Raw genomic sequence first — 13,555 nt, 5'->3', positions numbered from 1 at the left:
GAAAAACAAAACAAAAACAAACAAACAACAAAAAAACTCTTTCAGATTAGCATTTTCAACCAAATACAGTTGATTTTCAGAGAACTAAAATTTGATTAAAACCAACAAAATTATATGTGTTAAATGTAGAAGTAATAATAGCTATAGTATCATTAAGATTGTAAAATTAAAATCAAGCTCTAATTTAAACTAGAATGCTAATGAATACCTCATTCTTACTCCACCATGGTTCAAGCCCTTTTGCGCTATTTCAACAGCCTCCTAATAATGCGGTCTCCTTGTCTCTGATCTTTATTTCGTCAAGTTCACCCTGTTCCTTTTATAAAATTATCCTTTCCGGAGAAGTGTTATCCTATATCATTCCCACACTAAGAAATCTTCAAATTTTTAACGGAGTTAAGGACAAATCTGTCAGTTTGTACTTCAGATCCTCTACCATAGTGGCTTTTCAAATGAATTATCTGGAAACCTAATAATCTGTAGTTCATTAGAAGCTTTACAAAGTTTTGTTACAAGTACAGTGGATGCTGAGACTGTAATTGCTGTTTATTAACCTGGGGTTCAAATGTCTAGATGTCATTAGGCCAGAACATTGTAAGAGTAATTGTGCTAAATTTGAACCTATAAAGTAACTGTATTCTAATTATAACTTTGAAATCTTTTACATTAGAGTTCTACATCACATTTTATTTGGAAAGGTGGTTGATCTATTAAGAGTTTGAAAAGAGTTGTTCTGCAACGTGCCAACAGTTTTATCACCAAAATTGCCACAAATTCTTGTATCCTGTATCTACTATCTTTTTGTTGTTGTTGTTGTTGTTTTAGGGACAGTCTTGCGATATGGCTGAGGCTGGAGTGCCATGGTGCGATCATAGCTCACTAAAACCTGGAACTCCTGCACTCAAGGGACTCCTGGGAATTCTGAGCAATGTTCTCACCTCAGCCTCCTGAGCGGCTAAGACTACAGGTGACTGCCACCACGCTTGTCTAATTTTAGAATCTTTTTGTGGAGATAGGATCTTGCTATGTTGCCTAGTTTAGTCTTGAACACCTGACCTCAAGCAATCCTCCTGTGTTGGCCTCCCAAAGTGTTGAGATATCAGGTATGAGATACCCTGCCTGGACTTGCATCTACTATCATGCTGGTCCCTCCACCCAAAGTTTCCTTCTCCTCATTCTGGTCCCCATGTCTCTATGTTAAATCTTTTCAAGGCTATCATAGCCTTTGCTGATCCACCTACCCAACTTTCTCTTAACTTTGTTAGGCATATATATATATATATATAGAGAGAGAGAGAGAGAGAGAGAGAGAACCCATTGACCCATTGAATTTTTCTTTCCTGTGTTTTCTCCATATTCCATCCTAGGTTAATTTTGCCTGGGGGCAAAAATTATGTCTTTTTTTTTTTTGATGGAGTTTTGCTCTTGTGGCCCAGGCTAGAGTGCAGTGGCATAATCTTGGCTCACCGCAAGCTCCATCTCCTGGGTTCAAGTGATTCTCCCGCCTCATCCTCCTGAGTAGCTGGGATTACAGGTATGTACCATCACGCCTGGCTAATTTTGTGTTTTTAGTAGAGACAAGGTTTCTCCATGTTGGTCAGGCTGGCCTCAAGCTCTCGACCTCAGGTGATCCACCCGCCTCGGCCTCCCAAAGTGCTGGGATTACAGGTGTGAGCCACTGTGCCTGGCCAAAATTATGTCTTACTTTGCACTTATTTAACTATCAGAATTTTAAAGAAAGGAATCGAGCATCAAGATTTCTGAAAGTGAAAATCAGCATCACCACCACATACATTCTGTAAATCCTATGCTTGAAGAGCCTTACCTTTTATCCAATGATAAAAGATGTTTGCTAATTAGCCAAGTGTGGAAAGTACGATAATTTCATAGAACATATGTAAAATTATCAATATTTTACAGCGACTTGACAATATGGGAAATATGATTAGTAATAACAAAGATAATGAAAATGATAATTTATTGAGTGTTTATCATATGCTGTATCTCCCCCTATAATTTCTTACCTCATGCTAACGGTTCTCCAAAATGAACAACATCTCACTTTTACAGAAGAAAAAATGGATACTCCAGAGGTGAAATCATTTGCTCAAGTTTACAAAAGTAAAAATAGGAGAGTAAAAATCTCGGCTCTGTGTGTCAGAAGAGTTTTTGTTCTTTCCAGTTTATCATGCTGTCACTCAAAATGAAAACAAGTAGCATGTGTACGAATTCCTCCTGGAGGAAGGTTTGAATGTTGCTATTCAATAGATCTGCCTTGAGACTTCTTTGTGTCTGTTACAAAATTCTTGCTTGAGGGTATCTCAAAACAAAACACCCACTTGGGCAGAAAGCTGCCTTCCCCAGTTAGTGAGCAATTTCACTCTTCCTGGCTGAGAAGGTTTCTACCAGGATAGGTGAAAACAAAAAGTAAAGAATTGAAAAATGGAAATGTTATATACTTGGAGATAGGAACTGAAAAATTGCGTTACTACTGATAGAAGAATATAGTCAAATAAGAATAAAGAGAAAAAATACACATAAAATGTTAGTTAAATATAGATTCGTGAGCAATTCTGGTATTGCTATTTGGGTGGTGATGAAAGCTAAATAATCAAACCAACAGAGACAGACTTCCTATAATAGCAGAATAGAGGAGAGATATTGATCAAAATGCTCTTCAAGTCTATGAGAGTTTCAGATTTCCAGCTCAGATTCTGGCTTGCTTCTCAACTTGAACCAATGCCAACAGTGCCAGTTTCCTTGAGAGAACTACTGCCTCTTCACTCATACAACCAGCTAGCCTCAGTTCTATCTGCCAGTCCTGTTTTTGCCTTCTTCTCCTGGTTGGCAGTCTCCCTGCTTTCAGGCCCACATTAAGCCCTTTGACTCTGGCTAAAAAACAGTTGCCTCATCCTACAGTATTTAGCAATTCAAAACATCCTTAGGCCACTGAGCTAAACTTTCCCTTTGGTAGTTTCTAAATTTAATGTCTTTCCTAATCTCACTGCCCCCATTTCTTCCTTAATTGTGATCCTATAGAGTTTGAGTTCCTACATTATAAGTAGTAAATAACAGAAGTTGCAACATACTTCAGACACTTTGAAAGTAGCTCATGTGAAAATCACCTTAAGATAATGCTGAGAATACTAGTCTGAAGAGCCCTAATAATAGAGATGCCCAGTGGGGTGGTGTTTGGGGAGGGGAGAGCAGTGATACAATTGTTAATCAGCCCCAGTGTTGAGAGTTCAGTTCCAGTTACCTAGAAGCCAGTTGCCCTAAACTTTTAGCAGTTTGGTCTTTTCGCCTTTCCTCTGTCCCTCAGTGTCTCCCTCCCCACTTTTCATCCTTCATACTGATTTTCCTGACCCATTGCCTCTCTGATTTTACACTTATTGATCTGAAGAAGGACTTTTCATTTCATGAGAATCTTTCCCATAAGACAAAGTAAGAAGAGCTGTTTAAGACTATAATACTGTTTAGACAATATTTTTCACGTAGGAATAAGATGTTTTGCACATAGGAGAGGATTGTAATTGCTAACCACAACAAAATTTCACTTATATTTAAAAATGAAAAACAATTTATGCCTATTAAACCTAGCCATCGAAATGTAAAAATTATGACTAAAACATCTAATTTTCAAACATTAGGTGTTAGACACTTGGCTAAGCATTTTATATGCACTTTTTCATTTAATCTCCAAAATCAGTACACATCAGGGAATAGGTGCTATTATTATTATCTCTATTTAACACATGAGGCAACTGTTGAAATTTATAGAAACCAAGTAACTTGTCCAAGCCTGCAGAACTGTACTCAGAATTCTCAGGAATTAGAGCCTACTAACAACAATGTCAACAATAATAGCCCTTAATTATTTATACTGCTACAGACTTTATGTTACAAAATTAAAGCTACATCTTGATAGTCATTTGGTCAATATAAGCTCTCGTAAAGCTATTACAGAATAAACTGAATGATAAAAAAAAAGATCTATTGGTCAAATTTCACAGAGAACTAATTTGGGTCAATTATACAGTTAGTTCCAACAGTAAACTCTATTTGTATTGTATTTCTTAATATTATGATAAAAATTATTTTTTCTCCTTGTAGAGATGTCCTCATGCAGCCCAATAAAAAAGAGAAAAATACGTGGTAAGATGGTCTAAAACACCATATATCGATTTTCTTGTTAATTTAACATCTTTCTCTAGAACTGTTCTTAGAGCTTGAAAAACAAGAATTTCAGCCGGGTGCGGTGGCTCACGCCTGTAATCCCAGTACTTTGGGAGGCCGAGGCGGGCAGATCACGAGGTCAGGAGATCGAGACCATCCTGGCTAACAAAGTGAAACCCCGTCTCTACTAAAAAATACAAAAAAATTAGCCGAGCGAGGTGGCGGGCACCTGTAGTCCCAGCTACTCAGGAGGCTGAGGCAGGAGAATGGCGTGAACCCCGGGGGTGGAGCCTGCAGTGAGCTGAGATTGCGCCACTGCACTCCAGCCTGGGCGACAGAGCGACTCTGTCTCAAAAAAAAAAAGAAAAACAAGAATTTCCTTCCGAGAAGAAATAATCTCTGAAACTTTGACAAATATCTGTCTAATGAGAACATCTCCTTAAGAACACACATATACTTTTACACTAAACAGTGTGCTGACCTTTAGACTCAATGTTTGTTACAGTGTTACAGTGGATTTATTTATTTAACATGTTTTTATTGAATATCTCTTGTGGGCAAAAAGTTTTATGTAATAAAAACGCCCTGTGTGATCTTAGTGTCAGATCTTATTTGTCCTTGCTAGACTCATTGTGTTAACAGACTTGGGTGTCAAGAGTAATCTCTGCTCCTGAGGGAATCTGATTAAGAGGGAGTGAGTATATCAGGACCACCTCCCCCACTTCCAGAATGAGGGCAGAGAATTACCTGTGCAGCCTCAGACCAAACTAAACAATAACTTCAACTGATGACACCACAACACACTGACTTCAACTTTCTTCACTGTCAGACAACTCCCACTGTTGTTCTTTACACACTAGACTGAATCCCCCATATATTTATACTCATTGAGTCTAGGTTAGCAACACCTCTTAAGACACTGTCATTTGGGGCATTGAATATTTTAGGGGGTCTCATCTACTTTGGATCATCTCCTACGCTTAAAATCCCAACTGGCCCTACCAGTTGGAGATCCCAGAATATCTTGAGCTAAATCCATTTAATTAAAAAACTTATTTGTCAGAACTAAACTGAAACTTAAAGATCAGTTGCTGTGTTATTTTAACCAGATCAACTTCTTCAAATAAAATTTAATGGGGAAGCTCAAATTTTAAAATCCCAATAAATAGAAATGAAGTTGCAGTTGAAACAAGAGTACAGCAATGAAATGAGAAGACCCAAGATTCCTCCCACATACTTCCCACCCACCATCCACATACCTATTCAAGGTTTTAGAGCACAGCCTTTACATCCCTGGTATTCCTGGTTTATACCAACTGATTCTGAATCTTAGGTACCCATCCAAATTTACCTAACTAGTTGGTCTGGAATCCCAAATTCAAACTCAGTATATTAAAGTTCTCTAGAGAAACAGAACCACGTGAATATGTATATGGGTGTATGTTTTCTGCAAACATACAGAGAGAGAGAATGAGAGAGAGAGAGAGAGAGAGATTTTAAGGAATTGATTGTGGAGGCTGAAATCTAAGGCAGATTAGCCAGCTGAAAATCCAGGAAAGAGCTGATGCTGCAGTTTGAGTCTGAAGATAGTTTGGAGGCAGAATTCCCTCTTCCTTTGGGAATCTCAGTCTTTTTCTATTAAGGCCTTCAACTGACTAGATGATACCTACCCACATTATGAACAATTATCTGCTTTATTCAAAGTCTACTAATTTAAATGTTAATCACATCTAAACAGTACCCTCAAAATGACATCTAGGCTAATGTTTGACCAAGTATTAGGTTACTGTGGCCTAGTCAAGTTGACACATAAAATTAACCATTACACTGTGGGTCCTTAATCTAAAATCTTGTGCTTTTTCTATTATGAATAAGGATTTATGATCCTGTAGAAGAGAAAGACATTATAATATAGGCTGTTCACTGTTTACCTAATATTAATTCTCTCCTTTCCCTTCCCAACAAAATATAAAATTTTTGTATGAAGGTCAAGGAACCTACCTAAAATATGAAACTTTCTAGTCTTCCCTACCATTATAGTTGGCCAGAGAAATGTAAGTGAAGTCATTGGATACAGTTCTGGGAAAGCTCTTTAAAGGGGCTAGCAGATTCAGCTGCCCTGACCAGGTGTAGGGCCTCTTGACCTTTTCCCTGTCCTTTCTCTTGCCTTGAATTTGGACTGATGACTGAAGATAGTGCAGATATCATGTAATCACAAGTATCTAGGGGAGCTGAGGGAGCCAAGTCCTAACATTTTTTGAGCTGATGAACCAGCAGCAGTTACTATTTCCAGATTCCTTATTACATTAGAAAAGAAAAATGTGTTTATTGTTTTTCTAAGCCTGCGTTAATGTATGCAAACTAAATCCTACATTGATACAGACAAGGACACAGATCACTACAATGAACATCTTGAAAACTGAACAGTGATGAAAACTTTGAGACTGTACCTAAGGAAATGAGTCAAAAGGAACAAGTTGATATAAACTAGACATAATAAGTACATCAAACACTAGCAAAGACTATGAAACTGGTACACTGGAGGACTGAACAGCTGCCATTGAATTCTGCAGAAAGGTAAATGGATCTAAATGGCTATAGGAAAAAAGGAGATGCACGCTTAAAAGAACTAAACTTCCTAGCCACAATTTTAGGAGAATCACTGGAATGAATTATAGTGAAAGTTGTGTACCTTCTTTCTCTGAACCTTTCTGAAAAGTGAAAAGACAGGAGAAGGACAAGGACGAGTTAGCTGTCCTCATTTGCAGTCTTCACTCCGTATGCCTCCTCCTGACAGATGCTTTGAAAAGCTTTATCTTGACTGGTTTGTCAGTGTAAGCACCTTCTCATCCCAAGGTTTTTTGCACAAGGACTTTAACTGGTTAAGCCAATTTGTAGTTGTAACTACAAATACCCACTTTGCAGCAAGAGCTGAATCACAAATCACTTTTAAACATTATTTTCTAATCATAGAAAATGGATTGGGGAGACAGAGAGGGAAAAAGCAGATACATAATCTGTTTGGAGTGACTTAAATTAACTCTTCCTTTGAGCCAGAGGGCTATCTCTGAGCTTTCCACAGCCACAAACCATTTCCTAAAGATATTCTTCTTATGAGTAGCCAGTTTTATGAATAGAATGGGGAGTTGCACAGTAGCGATAGAGGTGTAAGTGGGAGGATTTGTGAATCTAATTCTCTAGACTCTGTTGAGGTGGAGAAGCTTGACTAAATGGTGGATGACCTTTGGCACAAGACAGTCATTTGCTAGGAATGAACACAGACTACCTTTATGGGAAAGAGAATAGAGTATAACAAATTTTAGCCAAGTTCAATGTCAGAGATGGGAGAACAAATGGATCTAGCACTAAGTGGTTAGGACAGCAGGAGAATTAAACTAGAGGGCCAGAAACAGGTGTTTAGCAAATACAAGGCTGGAAATGTGGCGAAATTCCAGATCAAAGGCAATACAGCCTATCTTCCTCCTTCTTGCCCTTCTTTCCCTCCTTTCTTTTCTTTATTTTTTTCTGAGGACAGGCACAAACAAGACCTGTCTGAACTCTTGTAACTGATGGTAGCTGAAAACAACCAAGGGTATCAGAAGTACAGTGTTCATTTTCCCAGCCAAACTTCTTCCTGTCAGTTATCTCAAAATCCAGCTTACTGCTTGTATTAGTCCATATTCACACTGCTATAAAAAACTACCTGAGACTGGATAATTTATAAAGAAAAAAAGTTTAACTGGCTCACAGTTCCACATGTCTCCGGAGGCCTCAAGAAACTTACAATCATGTCAGAAGGCAAAGGGGAAGCAAAGCAGGTCTTACATGGCAGCAGGAGAGAGAGAAAGAGAAGTTCCACATTTTTAAACCATCAGATCTTGTGAGAACTCATTCACTATCACGAGAATAGCATGGGGGAGACCATCCCCATGAGCCAATCACCTCCCACCAGGTCCTTCCCTCCACACGTGGGGGTTACTATTGGAGATGAGATTTGGGTGGGGTCACAGAGCCAGACCATATCACTGCTGTAGAAAATGATTTTCATTCACAGTTCACCTTTGAGATGTCTTTTGGGAAGAATAGAGATATAATTTTTTTTTTTTTTGAGACCGTTTCCCTCTGTCACCAAGCTGGAGTGCAGTGGCATGTTCTCAGCTTACTGCAACCTTGTCCTCTCAAGTTCAAGCGATTCTCGTGCCTCAGCCTCTGGAGTAGCTGGTATTACAGGCACGTGCCACCACACCCAGCTAATTTTTGTGTCCTCAGTAGAGATGGTGTTTCACCATGTTGGCCAGGATGGTTTCCATCTCCTGACCTCATGATCTGCCCGCCTCAACCTCCTAAAGTGTTGGGATTACAGGCGTGAGCCACTGCGGCTGGCTGAAATATAAGGTATTTTCTCAAGCATATTTATTGCCCTCCATCTGTCATCAGGAATGTTTAATTTATGCAAAAATATGGCATTAGTGTGATTTTGACAGGGAATGGTACTCATTTTAAAGATTTGTTGACACAATAGATAATGAGAATCAAGTATTTTTATAAGTTATCTACAAAGCTATCCAATTTTTTAATAGAAGTAGTATTTTACTAAGTAAATTTATACTTCTAGCACTTGATAAATTAACAAATATATGTTTTAAACTTTCTAGGAAAAGCCTATTTACCGTCTACCAGTAAACAGTATCTAAAGGGACTTTGTTGGAGGGACACAACTATCTATATTTCCTCTTTTTTTCTTCTACCCTTTACTCCCTTTTCCCATTTCCTGTATTTTTGTGGCCTCAATTTCCTTTTGGCCAAATTGCTGATCAGTTAATTGGAATCTAACATTTTTTGACTATCTAATGTACAAACATGGTCTTATTTAATGTTCACAATTAGCACCCCAAACTTAAAAAAAAAAAGTTCAGTCACTTGTTCAAAGTGACTTAACTAGTAAGAATGGTAGAGAATTTTTATTTTCACTGAAATAATCAGTCTCAAGAAAGTAAAAACCTATTGAACGACCATAATTCTGTATACTATCTCAAGTTGTTTTCAAAGGATCTGGGTAGGGGAAAGATAGGCAAGAGCTAAAATGAGAGCTGTTTTAGGCACAAACTGATTTAAATAAACTTATTCTGCCAATTTAACAGCGAATACAACATACTTGTGACATTTGCCTGGCATGTTTTAGAAACAGCAAAGAAAAAAATAGTGTGTTTGAGCAGATGTAGAATATTGAGCACTCAGGGTGCTATGTAAGGTCTAGAGAGGCTGTTTGAGGTTGTATGTTAAAGGATTTTTTAGACCAAGTAGAAGAGGCTAAAATGTGTCCCATTTGTATCAGAGAGCCAATGGAAACTTTTAAGACATGGAATGTCATGATCTGATTTGTTGAAAATAGAACTGATTATAGATAATCTGAAACTAATTTGTCATTAGTCAATATTTTGTTGAAGGGAAAATTCATCCTCTTATCCATAGAGTCCTCAAACTGTAGACATCTGTGTCTACTCTGCCCTTCTCCAATCACTGTCTATATCTTTGGTACCAAATCCTATCCAGTTTACTCTACATCATCTCTTGCACTTTTGTTTTCCATTCTTTCCCTTAGCCATGTCCAGATTCACACATCTTCTATTTGCTCATGCCTGGACTTTTGAAGCACATCATGCATTAGGGGGCCAGACACCAGCATCTCACCTTTTACCAATATATTCCTCATAGTGTTGGAATTATGGAATCTCTGCAAAGAATAAAGCAACATGCCAAATACTTCCTCTAGTTTCACCTGATAAGAACCATGCAATGCCTACTGTTTGCTGTGATTAATTTTTTATTGTTTTGCTTGTGCAAACAACCTTGAGAACTAGAGAACTCCTGAAGCACAAAGTACTCTGTAATAAGTGATAATCACCAAAGGTTAGGGTAGACGCTATCTAAGTGAGCATCTCCCCTGAGCCCCTAGGCTCTGAAAAGTTATCAACAGATAGCCAGGCCGACCCTTGCCTTCACGCAGGGCAGAAAGGCCGAAGCAGCCTGATGGCAAGTGCCCTTATGGCACTTACCACGTCCAAGTCAGAAGTTGTAAAATGGTGGCCAATGGGCGGAATTGGCTTAAAGCTATATATTTTTAAATGGCATCATTTAAATAAATATTTATAATTTGAGAGAATTCACATAAAAATTAACATTTATGCCTTCTGCTGAAAATACAGAAGATCTGTCCAAGCAAGATCAGAAATCGGATGGGCCTATGTAGAGGAGGGGCATATTCTTGAAAAGGTGCCACCTTTTACTGTTTCCACATCACATTTGACTTCTATTCCTTAACACTCTGGGCCTGGGGGAAGGGGAGGGAGAGAAGATGGGGAGTACCAAGAGTGCCTGGGATTGAATTTCCTGTCATCCCAATGGGAAGATGTCTCAGAGTTAGAATTAAACTTTTAAATCATGATTGTAAAATAAAATGAAATTTCTTGAACCCATGAGTGTATAGATTTTTATCAGCTAGGTGTAATGTCAATAATTTTATTGGTTGAGATTTAAAACAACCCCTCAGATTCTTCCTATTTCTTATCTTCTCATCCTTTTAAGAATAGAGAGCATCAGATATATCCATAGACACAGTGAAGAACGAGCAGGGAATAGGTAAGGAAATGGGTGGCCTTCAACATGGAAGTTCCAAGCAGTAAATTAAGCTGGGGAATGTTATGGGTAGAAAACCAAGGAAAGAAAAATGTAAGTTTATAGGCACATGAGATTAACAGACTGTTCCTGTTGTGACAAAAAGTTAATAAGAACGGAGAGCAAGAGCTTTTGCCTCTTCAGATGTTTGAAGACAACCAGAAAACATCACAGCCTAGGGCTGGAGAGCATATAAAAGATAAGTTTAGAGAAGTCCTCAAACCGATAAAATAACAACTTACTTCCCCAAATATGCTAAGGGTGTTTGTCTGTGGTTAGTCAAACCATTAAAATGGGGAAGGAGGAGTGGTCAGAATTTTCTCTTCTAGGTTCAGAAGAGCCACATTTTGCCGTTCCGACTCAAAGCAACTACATTTCTCTGCAGAGCACAGAACTGTATGTAAATTCATCCATTGTAAATCTAATCTGCAAACATGTATTAGATCAGTATTTGGAGACAGAGAAGCCAACTGGTTCTTAACATTACATTGTATAGCTTCTATTAACATGTATCTCAGGGACTCACTTGGGTGATATTTGCATTGCCTAGGCTGTGGACAAACCACCAGGCAGCCTGAAAAGGACTTACTCTAGGGAAGAAACAGTGTGAAAAATAGGGTGGGGGTAGACTTGTTGAAGTGTGTGTGAGTGAGGATAGTGGAGAAAAGGAGAAAGGAGGCATTGGTAGATTCATTTAAGACAAGAAATGGGCATTTCTGTTTCTTAAAAGCCATTTTTTTTTCAATTTAAAACTGTTTTGGGACAAGAGCCTCAGCCATATAAATTATTCTTACTAGGAACAAAATTCTCTGACGGAAAAAAAAAAAAGCTAAACATGTATCTTGGCAAGGGGTTTCATATTTGAATTTAAATTTAAAGATAAATTTGCTTTTAAGAAAGCATAAAAAGGCAATTTCAGAAAAAAATCAGAAAAGCTTAGTTTTCTTTTTATTAAAAAAGAAACACAGAGAAATAAATTGATTTAGTTTCTTGTTATGTTCCCTTGGATATGACATAAATTGAAAATTATAATTAGAAAAGAAATGAAAAATAATTCAATAAAGCTTTCACAGTTATTCCTGAAAAAGCCATAAATGCAGTATATAATGACATAATGCAGTAGTCAAGATAGTCATTGTTCAAAGTGAACTGAAGTGTGCATTATTACATCAGCAAAAAGATCCCATAGCTACACTAATCTTTAGGGTTCTGCCAAAGTGGCATTTTATCCAAACTTTCTGTATTGACCTCACAATTCCACATACATACCTGTAATTCAAAACTTATGCATTTTTCAAAACATGTGTAATCTGTATATGCAGATATGTGTACTTCGAAGGGTTAAGCTACCCAAGCCATAGTCAATGAATCACTTTTAAAAAGAGCAATAACTCACTGTAAGAATCACACAATTTCTTACTGTAGGTGTGCTTTAACTTTCATACATTCATGTTTGCTTTAAAGAATTCAGAATTTATGAAATAAATAACACAGTTTTTAAAAATCTTTTGAATCCAACAACTGGAAAAATAAGTGAATTATTTCAAAGATATTATTACTATACTTGAAAATATCATTTCAAAAATCCCAGTTCTTATTAGGGAATAAAAAATGGGCTACTGCATTTCGACCTAAAGCTACATTTTAAAATGTGCATATCTTTGTATGCAATATATTTTCTAAATGTAAGTAATTAGCTGTCTGTTCTTGAAATAATTTTTGGTTAAGCAAAAGTTTCAACTCCTATAAGTCATAGTTAATAGCATGGTAATTACAACATTTTTGTAATAACTTACAATCTTCTGAGATGTTTCACAACTCCTTCGGTTAGGGCTGGCAAATATGATTTCTGTTACTATTCTATTTTAGCTTTTCAGTAAGTGCCAGCAAGCAAAATTATATTCCTTTCCTTTTATGGCTTTCTGTGAGGCCCTGACTTGTAGAGAAGGCATTTGTGAGGTTGCTAACATTAAAGTTAATGCTAAACAGCTTATATTTTAACTAGAGATACTTCGCAGTTGGGATATATGCACATTTTGATCCTTTGCCACAGATGTAGTTGAAAATAGTAAATACTTTCTTCTCATTTATTTATTTTTACTCCTGAAATCAGGTGGCCTCTTAAAAATCTTCAGAAAAGTTAGCTCGTTTGAAAAGGAGACCAGGAAATATTGATTGACATAAAAATGAAAGTTCAAGCAGTCGACACATTTTGTTTTAAATAATGTAGAAGCTAAAAAATAAAATAAATTCACTTTGCCAAAATGCAAGGCATTTTAGGCTCTTATGAAGAAAAAAGTGAATACTAACGTGGAACTCAGCAAACTGGTTAAAAAAAAGTGGGAAGGGAAGGTTTTTGTTAGAGGATATGTTAGTTTGCTATTAAAAAAGATTACTATTCCAAGAAGTCTGGCTAATGCCAGAGACTCTTTATCAGCAAAATAAGAGAAGCACGCTGAGCCTCAAACATATTTCTACACATTTCTTGAAAAAGTCTGAGCAATCTTTAAAACAGGAGTGAAGAGCAGAAAGCCATACCAGTCCTAGTGGTGTCTGAAGTGTCCTCTGGTGATCTCCATTACCACTTTGACCACACCTCCATCCCCAGCTGTGTACACGTAACAAAGGTTATCAATAAATAATGTATTCATCTACTGGATTCCAACGAAAGCCCTGATTACTTTTCTCCTATGTTTGGACTAAA

The 13,555-nt window shown here is 37.3% G+C and overlaps 1 long non-coding RNA gene across 2 annotated transcripts in view; it reads left to right on the top strand.

Moving 5' to 3' along the window:
- The first annotated feature begins 11,191 nt into the window (after positions 1-11,191).
- Positions 11,192-13,555, top strand: part of LOC116481174 (uncharacterized) — an 88,928-nt gene continuing 86,564 nt past the window's right edge. The window contains exon 1 of one of the 2 annotated variants that reach the window (XR_004251435.1): positions 11,192-11,247. This is a non-coding gene — a long non-coding RNA (uncharacterized LOC116481174). The remainder of the gene's footprint in view (positions 11,248-13,555) is intronic. The other variant, XR_009209227.1, reaches the window with a different exon arrangement.

Source organism: Hylobates moloch, unplaced genomic scaffold, assembly GCF_009828535.3.
Source record: "Hylobates moloch isolate HMO894 unplaced genomic scaffold, HMol_V3 SCAFFOLD_13, whole genome shotgun sequence".
Classification (NCBI taxonomy): domain Eukaryota; kingdom Metazoa; phylum Chordata; class Mammalia; order Primates; family Hylobatidae; genus Hylobates; species Hylobates moloch.
Note: the sequence above shows the minus strand (reverse complement) of the source record. Positions and strands in the feature narration are given on the sequence as shown.